Below are 5,997 nucleotides of genomic sequence, written 5' to 3' on the forward strand. Positions count from 1 at the left end.
GAGAGAGCCCGGAAAAGGACGAGTAAGTCGGAGGCTGCTGCTACTTAGCCGAAGAGAAGGCGAAGAGATTTGAGGAGAGCTATACTCGCGCCTATGGGGAGAAGCTTGAGTTGAAGGAGTAGCTGGACAAGATGAAAGAGAGATATGTCGAGCTGGAAGAGTCCGTGGCCGAAGGGTGGACGAGATGTTTGAGAATCTAGAGGCTCAGGTCAAGGTCCTTGCTCCCGACCTTGATCTTTCTCTTTTTAGTACTGATAATATTGTGGTTGACGGTAAGATCGTTCCAGCTCCTGATGAGGATGGGAGACCTCCTCTTAACCTAAAGACCTCGGTCCTATTGGTTGGTCAAACCTCGGCATCCGAGGTCCAGCATGAGGTTGTTATTGTGGAGGCCTCTTCTTTGGCTCCTGCTGCTATTTCGGCCGTGCCGATTTTCATGCATCCTGCAACCCCTTCGGTCGAGGGAAATGATGTTGCTATGGGCGAGGATCTTAATCCTCTTTTCGGCGAGATGTCTTGAGTTCTTTGGTTTCTATTTTTGATATTTGGAATGGCCCGACCTGTGGGTCTTTATGACGTTTAATTTTTGTAATAGATGGTAATTTTCTTGAACACTTTTACCTTTTATTTTAGTTGTTTCCACAATTTTTTCATGAAGCAATGTTCAAATTTGTTCTTTTTATATCACAGAGAACCTTTCTGTTTTTGAAACGAAGTTATGTTCTTGTAGTTGAATATAGTTTGCTTTGACTTTTAAGCCTTAGCAACATTTGTTAAGTTACGAGTTTCCTTTCATAGTTCCGACTTCGAGTAGTCAACCTTTATTAAGTTACTTTTACAGCTCGTTTTTTATCCGTCCTTCTTGAGATCGCTTTGTACGAGTTGTTTACATAACTTCTTACATTAACTTGTACCTCGTCGCTTCATCTTACCGACCATTTGAGGTCGGGCAATGATTTTCACAGTTTGTTGAGCTTAAATTAATGCGTTTTAAATAGGAAACTTTTTTTAAGAAAGAAATAGGAATTTTTTATTAATAGTTAGAAAATTCCTTTACAAATCTGCGTATCAGGGACTTGGGTACCCCTAGTCCTCGTGCTGGTGCCTCATTAAAAAACCCTTATAGTCGGAAAAAGGAGTACACCAATACATGAGGTTTGCTACTTAGCTGTAGTACTTCTTTAGGTTACAAGCATGCCAAGACCTCGAGAGCTCCCGCCCTTGGAAGTCGGACACTTTGTAGTAAGCTTTGGGGTTAAGTACAATTTTGGTCCCTAAGGTAGGGGCCGAAAATTTTTTTCGTCCCCAACCTATTTTTACTTTTGAAATCGTCCCTAAGGTTTAACTTAGTTTTAAAATCGTCCTTTTTACCAAAATTTTATTTTTTATTACCAAATTATTCCTAACTAAAAAAATATTAAATAAAAAAAAAAGAAAAAAGAAAACGGGTTAAAGCGAATCATGCTTTGGGGGGATTCAGGGAAGAAGAGGGGGAAGGGAAGGGAAGGGGAAGGGAATCCGCCGTCGTCGCTGCTCCTCGCCGCCGCCACTGTTCCTCGTCTTTCGGTCCTCACCGCTGGATCTCGCCGCTGCTCCTCTTTCTCGCTCGACGTTGACGCCAACAGATCCGCGAGGGTGGACGTTGCGCACCGCTCACCGTTTCTGCTCCTCCTCCTCGCTTGGTCGCCGGTCGTCGCTGCTCCTCGCCGGCCGTTTCTACTCCTCGCCGTTTCTGTTAATTATATTGTTGAATTTGTTTGATTTGTGGATTTTTTGATTTTGTTAATTACATTGCTTCTGCTTCTAGTTGCTTCTGTTTCTGCTTCTAATTCCGTTGTTTCTGCTTCTGGTTGCTTTTTTTAATGTTTATTACATTGTTTTATTGTTGTTGTTGCTGATGTTTTGATGAAGAAGAAGAAAAAAGAAGAAGAGATGATGTTGGAATGGAGAAGAAGAAAAAGAAGAATAGAAAATGAGAATTTTGGAGAAGAAAGAGAAGTATATTTTGGTTCGAACAACGATTTTAAAATTAAATTAAATTTTAGGAACGAATTTGTAAATAAAAAAAGGGGTTGGGGACAAAAAAAATTTCATTCTCTACCTTAGGAACCAAAATCGTACTTAACCCTAACCTTTGCCTAGAACCTCAACTATTTTGTAAGGTCCCTTCTAATTAGCAGTCAACTTTTCTTCTCCTGATTTTTGTACTCCGATGTCATTTTGGATCAGAATGAAGTCGTTGGTGACGAAGCTTCTCTTAATCACCTTTAGGTTACAATTGGGTTCTGCTCTTCCACGTGTCATTCCCAGCTTCTACTTCTACTTATTCCCTTTCACCTCCCTTTGCTGAACTGCCGATCAAAGCTTCATTCATTTCTTCACCCCAAAAAAAAAAATTATTCATTCATTTAATGCATACAGTATATACATATATTAGTTAGTAGTATTAGTTAATATTCTTTGTCAACAAGCTATAACTCAATGGCATAATCTTTTCATCTTTATCTAGAGATCTCGAATTCGAGTCTCACTCTTAATTTTAGAAAAAAAACATCTTTTTTAAAAGTAAAAATATTTAAAAAATTAAAAAAATAAATTATATTATTTTTTCCATTACTACATACAATTTTTATTAATTAATGTATGTATATCTTAGTGATTATTATCAATTATTTATAATTTAGTGTTTAGGATTTATTAATCGGTATATATAAATTACATTATTTTTGTCTGTTACTACATACAATTTTTATTAACAATAAAGCTCTACATTCAAGCAAAATATTTAATTAAGTCTAACCAAATTGTTATAACAACTTTTTAAATGACGCGTCTCCTTTTCCTTTTTCGTTTCCTTCTCCTTCTCTGTTTCCTTCTCCTTCTCTTCCTCTTTCTTCTTCTTCCAAATTCGCGTACGCAGGTTCTTCTTCTTCCCTTCTTCCTCTTCTCCTCCTCCTCCTTCTTCTTCCAAATTCACACATAGGTCTTCTTCAATGTTACATCTTTTTCTTTTTCTTTTCCTTTTTCGTTATCGTCATCACCAATAACACCAACATTTTGCAAACATCTTTATTAGTTCTGATTTTTTTTTATACCATCATTAAATAATTTCAGTTCATTTCTTAATTTATTTCGGTTCATTTGTGTGTTAATTGAGGCACACTTGATGCTGCTGATAAGTATTAACTAAATTTTTTATTCCTTAAATAATTTCGGTTCATTTCTTAGTTTAATTGAAATTCATTTGGATCCAAAAATAAATTCGATGTGTTTTTGTTTGTTCAAATCTGAACTAATTTCAGTTCATTTGTATGCTAATTGAGATTCAGTTGATGCTGCTGATAAATATTGACCAAATTTTTTATTCCTTAAGTAATTTCGATTTATTTCTTAGTTTAATTGAGGTTCATTTGGATCCAGAAATGAATTTAATGTGTTTTTGTTGATGATTAAGCTTTTTTTACTGCTTGTTCAAATATGAACTAATTGAATGGAATAGAGTGGAGTCTAATGCAATTGAATAAAGTGATAATGAATAATTTCATTCTTCTTTGCTAAAAAATTTGGTTAATACTTATCAGCAACATCAAGTGAACCTCAATTAACACACATCGAATTCATTTCTAGATCCAAATGAACCTTAATAAACTAAGAAATGAACCGAAGTTACTTAAGAAATAAACAAATTTGGTTAATTCTTATCAGCAGCATTAGATGAACCTCAATTAACACAAATGAATTGTAATAAACTAAAAAATGAACCAAAATTATTTAATGATGGCACCAAGAGAAAATCAAAACCAATAAAGATGTTGGCAAAATGTTGGTGTTGGTGATGACAATAACGAAAGAGAAAAAGAAGAAGCTGCGTGCGCGAATTTAAAAGAAGGAGGAGAAGTAAACAGAGAAGGAGAAGGAGAAGACGAAGATGGATATGTTTTGCATTATTTAAACGCGCGTGTTTAGACGTTAGTGTGATTAAAGTTGTTTTTGTTGAATTTAGATCAACTTAGTTGGACTTAATTGACAAAAATCCTTGGTTCTGTAGTTAAATTGTTTTATTAATGTATCTTAGCGATTATTACCAATTATTTATGATTTAGTGTTTATAATTTAGGGTTCAGAATTTATAAATCGGTATATATAAATTATATTATCTATATGAAATAATCAATACTTAAAGAAAAAACAAAAGTTACCATCATTACATATGATAATGCTGCAAATGCTTGCTTCCAAATGAGTAGAAGATAATCTAACCCACAAGTTGTCACTGCCATCGTTGCAACACAAAATATCCCAAGAAACCGAATCCTAAGCTTTTTCTTAAATATCCCAAGAAACCGAATCCTAAGCTTTTTGCTATTGAAGAAGAAAAGAAGAAGAATGATAGTGGAAGTGTAGAAGGCGAACGAATTTCTATATTTGATCACAAACTGTTTTTGATTCATATTTGCACTCATATGGCGTAATTTTGCCCAACAATGGACGCCAAACCAAAATGACATCGTTTTGGTTACCTCCAGCATGGTAAAGAATAGCGACATCAACACTCCATGAGGTGAGTTAGAATAAAAAATGACCCAAAAATGACTATGATATCCAAAACTGAATAGGTTAGAAAATAGAATCCCCATGCACAACCAAAATGAAATTTCGTCGACCAAAATAGAATTTCCCAAGATCATACCAAACTAAAAGGCATTTAGAGCATAAAACAGAGTATCCTATTCCTTTTTATATTGGACAAAAACATCACCATCATTATTTAAATGGATAATGTACAGAGAACAAAAGGTTCAAAAGACGTTGCACCCCATTTCTCCCCCTTTCATTTAATTTTCTCTATTTCAACCTTGAGTTATGAATACATACTTTCACGGTAACAAAAGGATGATTGCCCTCAAAGCCATTCATCCTTCTTTCAGTCCTACCAATAGCAAGTATGATATCCACTGCACAGGGCTCCTCCAAAACAAAAGAAGTTCCATCTTCGGCCGCTGCAAGTCTAACGAGTCTGATTCCCAACCTGGTGATACTCGCCAACAAGAGTTGCCAGCACAAATTGCCATGCTTGAAGCTCAAAAGATCCGCCTAATGGATTATGTAGACAAGCGGTCCGCATATTTGACCCAATTTAGCAAAGAAGCCATAGTTGAGTTTGAGAAAATTGGAGAAGAGGCCCTCAAAGGATTAGATGAAGCTGATGCCAGAGTATGATATTTAGTTAAACCACATAAATCATGTGTAGCATGAAAGAAAATCCATAAGAAAAGAACTTCAGTAACTATCCGCTTACACTATTCTTTTGTGGTTAGCAGATAACAGCAAACATAGAGCGCAAAATGCTAGAATTCGAAGAATCTACAGAACTTAACAGACAAGAGATTTCAAACCGTGAAAACGAGCTCAAGGAATTTGAAGTTCAAATGGAGGACGACAGAAATGAAGGCTTGTTCTTCAAGAACCTCAGAAAGAAGACCCCTGTTGATATTGCACAAGCCAAGGTGGAAGCACAAAAGATCAAAGATTTAATTAGAGAAAAAGCTGGTGGAAAAGCCAGGCGGTATGTTTACCTTTTCTTCATTGGCTTGTTGGGCATCGGAATAGTCAAGGCTATTGCTGTTTCATCTCCACTGATTGGAGAAAGGTTGCAGTTCTTTTCGCTATTCTTGTGGCTTTAACTTCTCAGTTCATCTATGAACAAAACATGTCATCGGAAACTGGGAGAACGAGAAAGACTAACAATGAGGAAAATAACTGAAGTTCAATTTTACTGTGATTCACCGCAAGGGTAATACCATTGATGCATTGTGTGTGATGCAATAAACCCAAGTGAGGGCTTACAACTTGGGACTGATAACATCACACGGCTTTGATTTGGCATCAACAGTAGCTGATTTCGGTGATACAACTATAATCACCAAACCCAGAGTAACAGAGTTACCATGTGATGCTCATGAAGTTCTTTACATATATATATATATATATATATCA

The 5,997-nt window shown here is 35.9% G+C and overlaps 1 protein-coding gene and 1 pseudogene across 1 annotated transcript in view; one reads left to right on the forward strand and one right to left on the reverse strand.

Moving 5' to 3' along the window:
- Positions 4,692-5,997, reverse strand: part of LOC107648264 (pentatricopeptide repeat-containing protein At3g09060) — a gene marked incomplete at its 5' end in the record, with an annotated part of 3,894 nt that continues 2,588 nt past the window's right edge. Inside the window, 3 exons of the mRNA XM_021116138.1 lie at positions 4,692-5,203; positions 5,300-5,484; positions 5,577-5,697. The remainder of the gene's footprint in view (positions 5,204-5,299; positions 5,485-5,576; positions 5,698-5,997) is intronic.
- Positions 4,809-5,997, forward strand: part of LOC107648370 — a 1,641-nt pseudogene continuing 452 nt past the window's right edge.

Source organism: Arachis ipaensis, chromosome B01 (genome assembly GCF_000816755.2).
Source record: "Arachis ipaensis cultivar K30076 chromosome B01, Araip1.1, whole genome shotgun sequence".
NCBI classification, from domain to species: Eukaryota; Viridiplantae; Streptophyta; class Magnoliopsida; order Fabales; family Fabaceae; genus Arachis; species Arachis ipaensis.